Genomic DNA, 15,600 nt, shown 5'->3' with positions numbered 1-15,600 from the left:
AAGCTGAATTTAAGGTTATCCAGACACTAACTCTTCTGGCCCCAGCATCTTCTCATTAAGACACATCCATGTCTTCTGTCTTCTTGAAAATCTGCTCAGGGATAACACTAATAGGAGCTCCTGACAGATTCTGCATGGTTTCAGATGCTGCACTGCATGTTAGAAAAAATGAGCTTGATGGAACTTCAGTCTGACCCAACGAAAGAACTTATTATTTGAAAACCTACTGTATTCAATGGGACCCAAGTACTTTCAGGTTTGCAATGGACTTACATGTTACTTAGCTAGGCTGTAGGACTTCACTGACAACACAGGTAACGAGTTTTACCCTGTAACATTGTACTACTTTTGCATTAGTACACAATACTCCCGCACTTGGATACCAGATGCCAACTACAGAACTGAAATTACTGCCTCTACAGATATCCGGGCTGGTCCTGTATTCAACACAAACAGGAAGTCATATTCTGAGACCTCAAAACACCAAAGATTTCCTTCTATTTCAAAACAGCATTGTATTATTAGAAGGTTAATTTGCAAATTAATCTCTGTAGTCTTCTCTCATCTACTGCTTTAAGTGCATTGCTGCTTCTTAAAGTAAGTAAAATCCAAATACAAACAGGTCATTTATATAAATGCATGTGCATCCAATCGTGGTTCACTATCATCTATCCAGAGATTTGCCCTTCCTTCTGAAGTTCATGAAAAAAATAGGAAAACCATTTTCCTGACTATCTCCCCTGACTAACTCTGCTCCTCTGTTTATTTCACACTAACTGGCTTTCTGTCCAAACATTTTGTAACAGAGGTAAAAGTAGTAACTTGCTTTATTCATGAAGCTTACTGCCAAACTACTGGAAAGATTTCAAACCCAGAACTCTGGAAATACAGATTTAACAAAAACATTGCTCTAGCTAGACTTGGTTAAATGTCACAGTTGAAAGATTTAGTGTGCTTACTCTCTGCTTATTAAGTAAATATTTCCAGTATTTCCAAATTAAGAAACTCTACAACTGAGACTAACTGAACACAGCATGAGCTGTATGAAGTTGAGGAGCAGAACAGATACCTACCTGAAGGAAATTAAGTTATAGATGAAAAAAAGTTAATGTCATCCCCTCAAATGCAAGTATTCTTAACTTTCTCAGTCTAGTTATAAGGAAGAATAGTAAGCCTTAAAAGTGATCTAAATTTTGAAGTAATTACAGAAAAATAAAACTCAATGTATTAACTCACCCTGGAGGAAAAAACAGAGTAATCTAATTCAAACTAGTCTATGGCTGTCCAGAGAGATTACCTCCTGGAAGTACAGTAATTATATTTGTAAAGTAAAATCATTTATGCCTGGGGTAGGGAAGCCCAAGGGATTTTATTTTTTTATTATTATTTGAAATGTATAAAAGCTTTATAGTGACATCCATAGTGAGGAAAGTGCTTTGTGCACAAAAGTACACATTCTGTGTAATGGGTTCATCAGAAGTGGTGAACAGATAACTGGTGTGACTGTATCACACCAGATGTCACATATGAACAGATATACAGTTGCACTTTTCCATATAGGGCCCATACATTCTAAGCTAAGTAGCAGACTTCTGAAACTTATTACACATGCATTTTTTGCCAAATTTGTAATTAGACTAATTCTTACAACTCTTAAAAAAGGATTCTTAATGGTTTCACTAAATATTCCTCTATGTAGTTTTTTTGCTAGTACCTTACAAATAAAATTACTTCGAAAAATCCAACCAAACACTACATTCTTAGGAGCTCAAACTTACTTCAAGTGTCTTAATTTAACAACTCCAGTTAACAGCAAGACCCAACAGCACCATTCTGACAGTCACACTGTCATATAAAATACTTGTGGTTTTTGGAGAAACAAGGCGTGTGATCAAACAAGGGCTAACTTAAGTCTTGTCTACAAAAGAGAGCCCTACCAGGAGCCAAAAGTTCATGGTTTGAACAGTTAAAGAGAGCTAAAGTAAAATACTAGAAACTTGAAGTCATCTATGAAGCAGTTATCTCAGAAATTTCAAATTACACAATGCACCTTGAGACCTTCCACTTCATGATGAGTCCACCTGCTGAACAGTTCACCGTTCTCTTTTCCATTTCCTATTCATTAATGCCAATGAAGTTCTTCCTTCTGAAGGCCACGGCTGCTTTCCTGAACAGCATGGAATCTGATGTAAGACCGAGAACTGTGTGCTAAACTTGTTAAGAACTATGCATTTCTTTCTGCTGCTGTTTAGTTAGTCTGTGCTGTTTGCAGAGCTATTTGCCAAGATTTGACACAGTTAAATGTGCACGCTTCAATTCATAGCTAATAAATTCCATTCAACAATAAACCTGCCTGCTTCCAGGCGTCAGCACAAAAAATCCCAGCAGAGACTGCAGCAATCTCCCCATTTAATAGACTGCTGGATGGGACAGTCCTTTTTTGACCCAGCTACCAGAGCAAGATTCCTAACTGATTCAATTTTTGGCAACAGCAGATTTTTTTTTAAAAGCCACTTATTTGTTAAGAAGCACCAGCTTATTTATCAGTGTGCTCAGCTAAGCATGCAGCCATCCGCTTCTGTCACTCAGCCGGCGCGGTGGCCCCGACGGCCCCCAGCCCATGCCGGCGCCGCTGTCCCGCTGTGGCCACTGGAGAGCGCGCTTGAGCCGCCTTTCCGAGCCGACCCGGCGCGTTCGGGCTCCGCATTTCAACTTGCGAATCATTCCATACAACACCCTTTTCTGCCCCTTTTCAACAACAGCCAAAGCCTCTTACATTCTCACCAGTGTATACACCCAGTTAACCTCCCATTCCAATAGCACGATTTTTAACAATGTCTGGATCCCTAAGCTTTACCCGTTGTGTGTGTGTGTGGCAGACGCAAAGACCAATGGATGGATGGATTTTTTTTTCCTATAAAATTATACGTAAAACTCAAGACACGATTCAACTCTCCGGTGCTCCCATACCCCTTTCTCTTTGTGTATTTATAGCCTGTCCTCAAAACTGCCCAAACGTTTCTCCCCTGCAGCAACAGGAACATGAAACAGATGTGAGGGCTCTCAACCATCAGTGAGAGCAATTCAAGCACAGTCATTACTGCCCTGTGACCAGGTAATGTTACAGCAGTGCTGATTAAAACCCAGCAACACAAGTTACCAGTTTATCTTGCTTCCCAAAGCACAATGACTTAAAGGTAGTGTGTCCATTTGATCCCTCCTGCGACAAGACACCTGTGAGATTATTGTAGAGCTAATGATGGACAACTCCTCTCACACAACAGGCTTACACCAAGGTTGAATTTTATCCATGCAGCAACTGGGCCACCCCACGTAAAGCTATGAAAGAATAAAACAAAATTCACAGAACTGAAACCAAGTGTTTCACTTGATAAATAAGCTGCAGTTGAACACTGCCTTAAATACCACACATAGCAATGTACACCCAGAGTTTGTCCTCAGGGAAGATCATGTAAAACAAATGCCAACTGCAACAAGTTCCTGGAAGTTGTTAAAATACTACAAAGAATAAATCTGTATAAAGGAGCTTCACTGGTCAGAAGTGACTGAATCAAGCACTGCTCATCCCATTTTGCTGTTCCGTACCAAATGTAGCGTAAGCAGCAGAGCCGTGCCAGTAGATCTGAGAAGAGAGACTGACTGTCTGTCCGATTTGAGTTCAGATGACTGAATGCCCGACTGCCACGCACTCCATGAACATGAAGTTTCACTTACCAACTTCTCCCTGCCTGCATGCTCTTTACCAAAGAATGCGTAAACTGAACTTTCAGTTGTTAATTACAGCTCCTTCTAATGATCTGAGGAATGTGTGAGAAGCTGTAAGCAGTACTATGACTACAGCAAAATTAATAACATTCAAGCAATTTCTGTGCAGCAGCCCTGTCATTTGCAACAGCACAACAAATCACAATGCAGTAAGCCAGAATAACTTGGAAAGGAGAAATTAACTTTTCTCTCACTTCATTTACTAGAACATAGTCTGTCTTCCCAGTCTGAGAACTTCTGCTGCATAAGCAGTTTCATCTTGCCAAAAAGATCTCTGTAAACTTCAACAGAGGATCAGAAAAGGAATGGGATGGAATTTTAATAAGATATGTAAAGGCTGACTTACCAACTGGCCCACTGACTTGTTAAAAAAGAAATCAACATCACATAAAAAGTTGTTGGCACGTTTTACATGCAAAGCCTCTGACATGATCCCTGCAGTCAGATCTCTGAACAATTAATGAATGAATATGGAATAAAATATTTTTTAAAAAATTTATCATGGAATGGAATAACATGGCCAGAATGACTGACACATCTTTCTTTTATTCTCCTGCTGATTTACTTGAGGGGTCCCCTACCTTGTGTTACTAGTCTTAAGAAAAAACTTTATCCAATCTTTTTACCCTCAGTCTATTTACCCTCAGTCTATTTACCCTCAGTCTACTTTCCTCCATCCTGTGTTTGGATATTTTAAAAGGTATCACTTAAACTTTTCATCAATGCATATTTGACCAGTGGGTGGAGATAATTAGAAAATTAAACACAAACTATTTGAGTAGCCACTCTTAATACAGAAGCAATATTTGAATGCCACAGCTCTTTCAGTAAGAGCCTTAAGAGTGAACTATCTTAAAATAAAAATTTAAACATTTTCTTACATCCTAATTTTCATTATTTTAAGAGTATCTCAATAAAATGTTTGCAATCAAAATGTAAAGGCTTAAGCTTATTTCAAATCAACAATTGTCTCCACCTACTGGAAAAGTGAATTTAACTGAAACAGTAATTTGATCCTTTGGGATTTGGGTAAGCAGAAGCTGCAAGAGGAGCAAGGTTTTTGTGTTAGATACAAAGAATTTGTGTGTGTGTCTAGTGTCATCATGTTTTGTGTCCCTCTCCCCCAAAAACAAGTTTATAGAAACCACATTCTCTGCAGTCAGCATGGATTACACTGAGTCCCTGCTCTCAAACAATTCTTTGTCAGAATGTAAAACTAATCAATACTCTTAAAAATCATGTAGAGGTAATTTATCAAATTTGTTCCTAGTAAATCTGAAATGTCATCTGATTTCAGTATCTTTCTAATTGCCACCATGGTTTCATGAGACCTGGGCACTAGAATGAGTTCTTTAAATAACTGATGTGTAAAACCCATGGAATAGTTGCTAATATGAAATATTGTTACGTTACAAAACACTGTATGAAACACCTTTTTCTTTTAAGCCACGGACATTGAAAATAATTAGAACATGATGATAAGAGTAGATAACATCCCATTTTTCAATTCTTATTATTTATCAAAGGTCGTGAAATTACTGTAACTTCAAAGACTCTAATTAACCCAAAATAGGAATGTAAATGTTTACATATGGAAGAACCCCATCCTAACTTCTCTTTCTATCTTCTTTTTGGTCTCTATTATTCTTGTAAGAGTGACATCTGCCATAACTACATAATTCAGGTGTGCTTTATTCTGAAAAAAAGCAATTTTAAGCCCCAGGATAGCACATTACCAACACCATGCTTTGTTGCACTACAGTATTGCTGTAGTATAAGCTGAGATCCACCTGCAGATGCTTATAATGACCACAGAACCCTACAAGCCCTGTAACAGAATCTGTGAGCAGCACATCTGGATTTCAGCCTGTCTCTCACATGTCACACCCAACTAAACTCACTCCTCTCCAGCACCCTCTACGAGCTCCTTCTCTTGTGGGGGACAGCAAAACCTCTCTTCCCTCTCACAGACTTGTTCTTAACCCTGCCAGCATATTCTGTGTTATATTTCCACACAAATAAGTCCAATAGTGTTTGAACCGCTCCAGTTGCAGGATGCTTCTAAAAATTCATGTTTTTACCACAAGTGCAAGGCCAAGCCTTCCAGGTTTTATCCATTTTTAGTTTAAGCACACAACATGATGGAGCATTTTATTTTAACATATGTGAGCTTTTCTTCCTTTCAGATCTTGAGAGTCTTATTCCTTCAACATCTGCACAGAGACTGTCACAATCCCAAGTGCATACCTGTCTCTTGAGCAAAAAGAAATTCCTCCCGCTCCTTCAGCATGAGAAAAGATTCACTGACCAGTGTCCTAAACAGAGGATCAAAGGGCACTCACAAGCCTGGGACAGTCACACTCAGTGAGAACTTTAAATCACTCAGCAAAAAGTATGGGTTTAAAGCAGGACACTGAACTTCTAGAAAATGGCATTCAACCTACAGTTTCGACAAACAAATACCTTTAGAACAACACGAGAATTCAGAGACTGAGTCACTCTACAAAGACACTCATACTAAAGAGTCTTTTGCTTGTCATTTTGGTATTAGAAAGTTTTCTGCAGATCACTGACCTCTGTTTCTGCACACAAAAATACCAAACACATGGACTTAACAGCAAGCTGGATCTTGATGCTGACCAAAGATACCCAGTGTCTGAGGATAATGCTCTGATCACATCCTTAACAACTTAAAATAAAGCCAAATTATTTGATCAATTACTTGGTTTTCCTGCTTTTACTATGGTTAAATATCAACTGAAAATGCCAAAACTAGTAAGTCATACTGCCAAGATTTCTTATCCTTTCTGCCTCCCTGAGGTTTACAAAACCTTTCCTTTTCCTGTTTTTACAAAAAAAAAAAAAGGAAAATAGAGATCAGATTAAAATTTTATGCTCTAAATAAGAAATGTCCTAAAAGTCAGGGTTCTTGCAGATATTCATCCCATTAGTGTTTGTTAAGACTCTTTTGTATTATTCAGGTACATTTTCATTACTTCCTTTCTTATTTTTCTTTTATTAAAAAAAGGTAAAAAGAAACCATCATGATTTAATAGCTTCTACTATTTTTTGAAAGGGAAAAAGGGCACAAGAAAGAGGCAGCTCAAAAAAGGTCCAATTGCACATATGTTGCAACAGCTTTTCAATCATTTTAGAGACTTAGAGTATGCAGTTGGCCCACTAATAGAGCAGCAGAACAGATACCATTCCACAGAGCTAGTACAGTATATTTGTCAATAATTTCCATATTAATTAGTTCTCAACGAGACAAGCTGAAAGAGCAGTGATCCATAAGATCTAAAATAAATGCAAGCATCCTGAATTCAAGGAATATACACCCTTTTGGTTAGGTGTCAAATATTCCATTAAAAAAAAAAAAGAATAAACAAAAAACTCCAAAACCTAAACAACAAAATAAAAACCTAGCAGTGCTACCAGCATTGTGATGCCATACCTCAGTACTGCAGATTTTTCACAGCAACAGAGATCTCAGGTAATCTATCTAGTGCAATACTTTGAGAACAAATTAAGGACAGAAGAGCATCAATTCCAAGCATTTCAAGGGAGGGAAGAGGAAACTAAAGATTTCTCTGAAGGGTCATTTAAAAATCCCATTTAAATGAGCTCAAACTAGACTTCAATTGTCAGCACTTCATTTAAATGAGAATTTTCTCTATGTCCTTTTCAGGAAGAATTTTTTGGCAGATGTTGTATGGTCCGGTCAAAGTGTTAAAAGCCAACCACCTCAGCAGAAATAAAAGGAAACATTATGATGCTAGTGTCAACCCAGCCAGTTTAACAGACACTATCTGTTCAGAAGCAGCATGCTAAGATTTGAAAGCCTCCTCTAGTCCGACATCTATTTATAGGTGCCCAGTCTCCATACAATTTCTCACAGCCTCTTCTCTTCTCAAAGCCAAATGGGAGAAGTTAAATGGATATAATCCTGGGCCTTGTGCTGCAAGATGGCCAGAAGATCTGCAAGTCTCCTCCAGCAAACCCATATGCAGGGAGACCAGGTGTTAGGAGAGAGACTGGTTGAACCTACGCAGGAGTCAAACACATAGAATAAACCTTCCCCCTCCGTTTTAGGAACACACGCATCTTTCCTCAGCCAGCAAGTTGACAGTAAAGAACCACATCAGCATCAGAGCTTCAGCAAAAGATACCAGCCTGCTTCGTCCTCAACACCAAGCAACAGCCTAAACCAGCTGCCTTTCAAGCCAAGACAGAAGCTACTCAAGCCAGCTCTGACCCCCGAACAGCAGCAATGTCATCCAAGCACCCTCCCACCTACAATGCTACTACTGTACATTGCACCCTCCTCAAAGAAACTCAGAGGCTGCTGGCTTTTTTTCCGTGCAGCCTCTACCACCCAGCACCCATGCACGTTTTTTTAAAGCACTGATCCAGGTCGGCTCTCCTTCATCTCCACCAGATGTAACATCGCAGGAAGGGTGCAGATATTTTCCTGCATAGGGAGCACAACGCCACAGGCTGAACTCTGGTCCAAGCTCCGCACATCCATCCCTGCTGCCTCCTCTCCTACACCTACATCCACTTGCCTGTAGTACTCGTACAACGACCGAGGAGATGACAGCACTGCTGGAAACTCCTGCCCACCTGATCACAACCACATTTTCGCCCCTTTCCCCAGTCAGAGGCAGACGGAAGGGGAGGGTTGACTTCCTCAGGTAGAAAATAGGCAGGGAAAGGCCGGGGCAGAGATCAGGAGAGGAAGAATCACCCCAAAGGGAGAGCAGATAATCCCCGAGAGGCGAGGCTGCGGAGGAGCATAAACGCGGAGGGAGGGACAGCGAACTGGGGGGATAATCCGGCAGAGAAGGGGGGAGATAATCCCCTCGGAGGGGAGGAGGTGGAGGATCCCAGAGAGGGAGGGGCGGGAAACCTGATAATCTCCAGGAGGAGAGAAAATACCGGGAAAGAGGGTGGGGGGAAGGGGGTGGGCGGGTGGATAATCCGGAGCGGCAGATGAAGCGCGAGTCTCCCGGGGACGCATCCGGAGGCGGGAGGAGGAGGGTTAATCCCCGCTCTAGGGGCAAAAATCCCTCTTCCCGGACTCCGGCGCTGCCATGTTCGCTCCCCTGCAGGCCCGCCCGGCCCCGCTACCTGCGGACGGCTCTTCCCGCCTCACGCCACACGCACACGCGGCGCCCCCGCTCCCGCCGCCGGGTCGAGGGGCTCGGCCGGGATGGCAGCGGGACCCCGCCTCCCACCACCATTTCCCCGCCGGCTGGGAGGGACGGGAGAAGCGAGTAGCCGGGCGGGCGAACCCTCCCTCCCCCCCTGCGCACGCGACCTCCCTGCCGGTACGGGAACTCACCGGCCGGCACCGACTCCCGCTGCTCCCCGTCCCCTCCTCCCTCAGCGGGCGCCGCTCGGCCCCATGGACGATCCCGGGCGCGCGGGGCTGCCGGAGGGACGGCGCGAGCCGGAGGTGCCGCCGCCGCTGCTCTGCGCCCGCCTCGGCGCGCGCCGCCGGCGTGGCTGTAGCACGCGCTCCCGCCGCCGCTCCTCTGCCCCGCCCACCCCCGGCCAGCGCGAGCGCGCGCGCGCGCGGCCTCCGCGGCAGTGGCGCGCGAGCGCCTCCCCCGCCCCCGCCCGGAGGGAGCGCGCGCGCCTTTGCCTCAGCCACCCCTCCCCTTTCCTCCGTGAGTGTGAGTGAGTGAGGGAGTGAGTGTGAGAATGAGTGAGAGTGAGAGTGTGAGGGGGCGAGAGGGGTCGGCGAGGGTGAGAGAGCGAGCGCGAGTGCGTGGGAGTGCGCGTGACTGCGCGTGTCACCGCGTGTGCAAGCGCGCGCGCGTGCGAGGCGGCGGTGGGGGTGGCGCGGGGCCGTGCGGGGACACGCGCGCGTTCGTGTCACGGCACGCGCGTGTGAGGGCCGCCGTGGGTGGCTGCGGAGCGAGTGAGGCGGCAGCGAGCGAGGGTGCGAGGCGTCCTCTCGCCGTGTCCCCGCCGCTGCCCCCGGACGGCATTCGGGCTCCCCCCGATTCGTGCCCGGGACCCGGTCCCGATTCGGGCTCGCCCCGGTCCCGAGTCCCAGGAGGGGACACGTGGCGCTGCCTGCTCAGTCGCCGAGTGCGAGAAATGCCAGCCGAGAAATCTCACATTTCACTGGGGAAAGGGAAAGTGGGGAGTTTCCCCTGATGCCAATAACCTGCAAGACCACTCAAATGGAAAGAACACTGGGAAAGCCATTTCCCCGCACTTCTGGTCACTGTTCAAACATTTCGTGTGTTTTGAGCAATGATTACAGAGCAGCTCTCGCTTTTTTTTTTTTTTTTCCAGGAGAGACTCTCACCTTTGGATACTCATGGACTTAGGAAAATTTGGGTTGCGCACAGTCAGTCCTGCATGCAGAATTCTCACTAACTAAAGATGGACTTTTTTGGTCTTCACCTAAGGGTAAAATTTGCTCCAGAAACGAAATGCTCATATCCAAAACAATCTGTCATTCCTCAACTTGTTTTCATTCACTTATTCCTCCTCATACCGACTTTTCCTGGAAATTTTTGAATCCAAGCATATACTTCAATTGCAATCTGTATAATTATGCTGTTTTAAGAATACCCAGTAGCCCAGTGTGACATAAGGTAAACCTTCATAACAAGCTGTCTGCAATTCATGCTGGCTTTTTCTTTGGGACCCAGTGGAGAAAAGGGAAAGCCAGAGCTATGAGGGGGCAGAGTTCTAACAGAAAATCCACTCGTTACCCATTTTTATCTTAATGGGTTCAGATTCTGCTCTCCTACCAGATAATGACTAAACTGATTTCTATGCCACCAACAACATCAAAAAAGCAGCTGATATTTATGATGGGCATAATTGCAGAAACTGTGGAACAGCAGCCAGCCGGTGAAAAACCTCTCTCAGATTTTCCAATAAAGTTGCATCAAGTAAATGAGGTCTTGTGCACCTCATCTTAGGAAAAATGTGTGTAAAATTCCTTTAGGAATTATTTTTACTTACTCTTCAAATTACAGTAGCTACCCTGTGCTGAGAGCTTCATAGGCATGTGGAATTATACATCCCCAGGTCCAAAGAGCTTACAGCCCTCCTGCAATTTCTCAGTAAAAAGTCCAAATTGAACATATTTTTGGTAAATTGCTTCACAAACAGTTATCTTTTCCTTGTTAAACTGAAAGGAAACTTAAAATGGCATGAAGGATTCTAGGCAACATAATGACCTGAACCACCCTTTTGGTGTTTGAACCCCTGCAGCTACAATGGAAAAACTGACAGGCATAAAAAATCCTCATTCCCCAAAAAATAACTTTAGGTCATTTTCTCTCCTTTGCCTGTAATTTAGTTTTTTGGTGATGTTCTAATTGAGCCAGAGCCACAAAACCCATAAGTGCCATCTCATCCTGTATTTCACAACTCAACATCTTGTTGACTTCTTCTCTCACAGTCTCTGCGTTTGTGAAAACTGAACATTATTCTATTAAGGAGAAAGGATTGTAGCAATTTATGCTGACATCTTTCATGATATCCTGACTTTACCTTCCTGGCCAATGAAAGAAAATTGCTTCACTGCAAAACAGAGGTTCCTTATTACAGTTCAGCTCAGAGCTTGAATCCAAACCTGTGAAATACAAGAGCCCATTTTTGGCTGCAACATAAATATCTAAACACAAAGTAATTTGACTGCTCCACAGTCTTGAGTGTCTTCCATTCTGGCCTCTACAGCTGCTTTTTGGCTATTAAAGCCCTCTAGGGAATGTGTCCCAAATGCTCACACACCATTTTTTGCCCACTATTTAATCCATTTGATCCATTAGGGTCAAGGAAGAAATAGAGATGTATTGTTTTAGAGAAGAACTTAGAAATTGATGTTTACCCTCTGTCAGGAATTACCATATCCTTTGGGCTTTTTGCTACTTACATTTGCATGCTGCTCATCGCAGAATTCCCCCGTACAAGGATGGTCCTTAGGACCCTGCTGGTGCTGTTCAATCGGAGAGCTTTGAACCATTCCCGCAGCGCAAAAACAACAGTAAATCTCTTTTGTCCATTGAATGGGCAATTACTGCACTTCAGCCAAGCCTCACCCTGTTCCCAGTTTGTGGTAGAGAAGGCAGGACCTGGCCAGGGCTGACTTATGTCCCAGCAATTTCTGGCTGGTGATCATGGTCAGCCAGGCATAGGTTAGAAGAGTGCCAAACCCGACTTTCTTGATGCCAGGGATTATCTCAGTCTCTGTCTAACCACAGGATTCAGGCAGCGTAAGGACTGTATGGTAGGGCAGCCCCAGCCCTGACACTTCTGGGCTGATTGATTTGCATTCACTAGAACTGGAGTTTATGGCTCCTCAGAGCTTTGAACTCAGCCTTTGATGATACAGATCTCACTTGAGCGCTTTTGCTGTTAAATCTTCTGCTCCTTTTTGTAAAACTGCAGGGACCAGGGTGCCTAACATTCTGTCTGTTCTGATGCTACAAGCAACAAGGTAGAGGTCTTTCTCCAGGGTCTTTTGGTTTTGCTAGAGCTCATACCCTGAATTTAGAGGAGTTAGAGGAGCAGGCATTCCAATTTACAGGATGTGGAAAGGAGGATGTGGTTTTCAGTCCTGTTATAGTTCTGGATGTACACAAAAACAAAAACCTGTAATTACCACAGCACTGCCACAATAGTGGAGAGGTTATCTGCTGGCTGGTGTCAACTGTGCTGAAATTGTCTTATTCTCCGCAGAACTCTGGGTTTGAATTCCAAATTCTCTATCACTGTTCTGATGACTATTTTAATGACAAAATGAGCAGTTGTACCCACAGATGGGGTACTTCTTACAGTTCATTCCCCTGTCCATGCTTATTGTGGCAAACTGGTGTTGAGTGAAGGTCTTTGGGGTGGTGTATTTTTTTTAAAGGAGGTTTTAAGCTGATTGCTGGCACACTCAGTAAGTCCAGTGTTCTGCACACTTTGGTGAAGCAGTGTCTAATTTGGATAATCATTTATTATGATCGGTCTCAAGACAGACCTAACTTTAGACTACTTCTTTATTTGATAAGCACCAAAATATGCTGTCTTCATAATCTGAAAAAATTAAGACAATGAAATGTCAGTTTCTTTGCTGTATTTATCACTATTTGGAGATCTTATGAAAATGACTTATGTATAACTTGTTTATGGATGGTATTTACATACCATCCAAAATATTTTTTACCAAGTTTTTTTGTGGCAAAGAAACAATCTAGGGAATTTTTAATTATCATTATCATTATTCTTATTTATTTTTGTATGTAGTTTGTTTTCATTTCTGCATGCAAGGCATCATAGAACATTTTTTTTAAAAATCCATCAAATACAGCAAAATTTCTAAGAGATTATACCATTTTCCAAGCTATGAGTTGCTCCAGAGTAACTCATTAAAAGATCACATAGGTAATTACAAATATCGATGGTAAAATAAAACCAGGTTTCTTTCAGGAGCTGGTGATCAAACCCACAATATTTAGGAGAATATCGATTTATATGGAAAGGTGGTATGAAAGAATAAAAGAAAACAGTACCTACAGAGTTAAAAGGCTACATGTGTAATTCCTGTGCTATTTTGATCACTGAGGTCTGTATGCATGTGGAATTCAACTCCATAGAAGGAGATAATGAAGACAAATAGTATGGCTTTATTTTTAAAAGGGGTGGATAATTTCATGGCAGCTTACAACATTGGTAACTGGGCAGGCTAAGATAATAAGGCTAATCAAATCTCATGCTTCACAGCACTTGCTCCCTGCGGGGTCAGGAAAAATCTTTCCACTGTATACAACACTATACAATTAGCAAGGTTATTATTGGGGAGCAGAGGTACAGCCTTCTAAAGCAACAAGCTTTTGCCATTATCAGAGAACAGAGGCTGTACTTGACCCAACAGAAAAAAGCATTATTTTCTTGTGCCACTTCTGCTTCTCTACACTGACAGAGTTTTGTAATTATAATTCTTGGGGCTTTTTAGAAAAAAATCCCTGGAACATGATTACCTAATGGCATTACTGTCTGAAATCTGTCAAATAATCTTCCACCTGTGACTGCTTGCCCAATTCAAAAATAGTTGCCACTGACTGGACTCAGGAATCACATTGATTACACTGTTGTGGGTTGCAAGTGCTCATTTCCTTCTCATTAGGTCAGTAACGTTACAGAATTTGCATCTTTGCAGCAGTGTAGGCAGAAAGACGTAGTCCCAAATGATGATGGGTTTTTAGCTAGGAGCTGAAATGACATATTTTTTGAATATTTAGTTTGGGAAGTACCCTTCATTTTCTTTAATTGCCTGAACATATTGTTGTAGGTGTTCTGTGTGTATACTTGTATTTTATCTCCCATCAGTGTGTGCATCGGAGAAATTATATTAGATGCAATTGAAAATATTTAGCTATTTTTTCTGCAAAATTTATTTCTTTGTGTGATACTCTTTATGAGTTGGTGGGGTTTTTTCCTCACAAGGTGGAGGAAGCATGACAGCAGAACAGCATTCTTTAAAAACCCATGTTATGAAAACAAGTCTCTTTTTATGAGCTATACCTCAAACACAAAGACAGTTATTTCGGAAGTGCTAATTATTTTCAGGTGACCTATACTTTTTCCCTGTGCACAACTTATATGCATTCTCAACTCTCAGCCCACACACTGTTCAGAGCAGGGAAAAAATCCACCAAAACACAACCTCATCCCCATCTTGATATTTGGGCTAAATGAAGAAAATCTAAAAACGTAAGAGCTTGCATAAAAACCATTTCAAGACTTCTTCACAGGTGCAAAAGTGCTTATCTTTCTTAAATAAAGAATATCCAACCCCTTTCTTTCACTAGAATGTGTGGCCATGAGCTGTAGAAGGCTCAGCTAAATTAATCAAAAATAAATTGTTGTTTCCTCCTTGAGTCTCAGTAGCAAGTTCACTAAAGGATCTACTGTCTACAGTATCCTCCTGAATACAGTTAGGCATAAATAGAGCTGAACCATGACAATGTTCTGTTACTGAGTAATGGGTGATTTAGTGATGGCAGACACAGCTGGTTTAGGTGCTCAATGCCTTTTTTCCTTCATTCTTCACTAGCAAGGTCTCCCAGGCTTCTGTGCAAGGAAAAAGAGAAGTACCAGCAGTAGATGAATATCATGAGAGGGATTACTTGCAAGAACTCAGCTCATGCAACCCAGATGGTTTGAACCTGAAAGAGCTGAGTGGGCTGGCTGGTGTCTTTACAAGGCTGCTCTCTGCAATGTTTGAAAAGTAATAGAGATCAAAGAAGGTCCTTGACAACCAAAAAAAAGACAAATTTGCACCCATCTTCAGAAAAGTCCAACAGGGAGATTTGGGAAGCTACTGGAGGGCCAGACTCATTCAGGTAACTGGTAAAGTCCAGGAGCAAGTCATCTCGGAACACATTTCTAAACACGTGGAGAAGGTGACCAGAAACAGCATGGATTTACAAAGAGTAAATTATGTCTAACCAGCCTGAAACATTTCTATGGTTAAATGGCCGGATTTATGGATGTCAAAACCTAAGCAAGGCAGAAAAAACCTTAATAAACTACAGCAAGATTTCTGACACTGACTCTGACAATGTCCTTTTACCCAAATTCACAGGTTTCAGTCTGGATGAGTGGACAACGGGATGGATTGGATGGTCGGGCCAAGAGGGCAGTGGTTAGTGGACCATGAGGACAGTAGCAAGAACAACAAGTACAGCATCGCAAGGGTCTGTTCTGGAACATGTCCTGTTTCACATCATTGACAATGACCTAGAGGAAATGTCACAGTGATGGTTGCTCAGTGGATTTACACATGAGAGCAGG

At 42.5% G+C, this 15,600-nt stretch overlaps 1 protein-coding gene and 1 long non-coding RNA gene across 3 annotated transcripts in view; one reads left to right on the top strand and one right to left on the bottom strand.

The window, feature by feature from the left end:
• PALS2 (protein associated with LIN7 2, MAGUK p55 family member) overlaps nucleotides 1-9,324 on the bottom strand; it is a 58,612-nt gene extending 49,288 nt beyond the window's left edge. For both annotated transcript variants that reach the window (XM_077176128.1, XM_054640817.2), the window contains exon 1: nucleotides 9,131-9,324. The gene's annotated coding sequence lies outside the window, so the exon portion shown is untranslated. The remainder of the gene's footprint in view (nucleotides 1-9,130) is intronic.
• A 12-nt stretch (nucleotides 9,325-9,336) lies between these two features.
• On the top strand, nucleotides 9,337-15,375 carry LOC143693637 (uncharacterized). The gene is made up of 3 exons (XR_013181554.1): nucleotides 9,337-9,458; nucleotides 10,096-10,400; nucleotides 14,861-15,375. It is a non-coding gene; the product is annotated as an uncharacterized LOC143693637 (long non-coding RNA).
• The last annotated feature ends 225 nt before the right edge of the window (nucleotides 15,376-15,600 follow it).

This window comes from Agelaius phoeniceus, chromosome 1 (genome assembly GCF_051311805.1).
Source record: "Agelaius phoeniceus isolate bAgePho1 chromosome 1, bAgePho1.hap1, whole genome shotgun sequence".
NCBI lineage: Eukaryota > Metazoa > Chordata > Aves > Passeriformes > Icteridae > Agelaius > Agelaius phoeniceus.
Note: the sequence above shows the minus strand (reverse complement) of the source record. Positions and strands in the feature narration are given on the sequence as shown.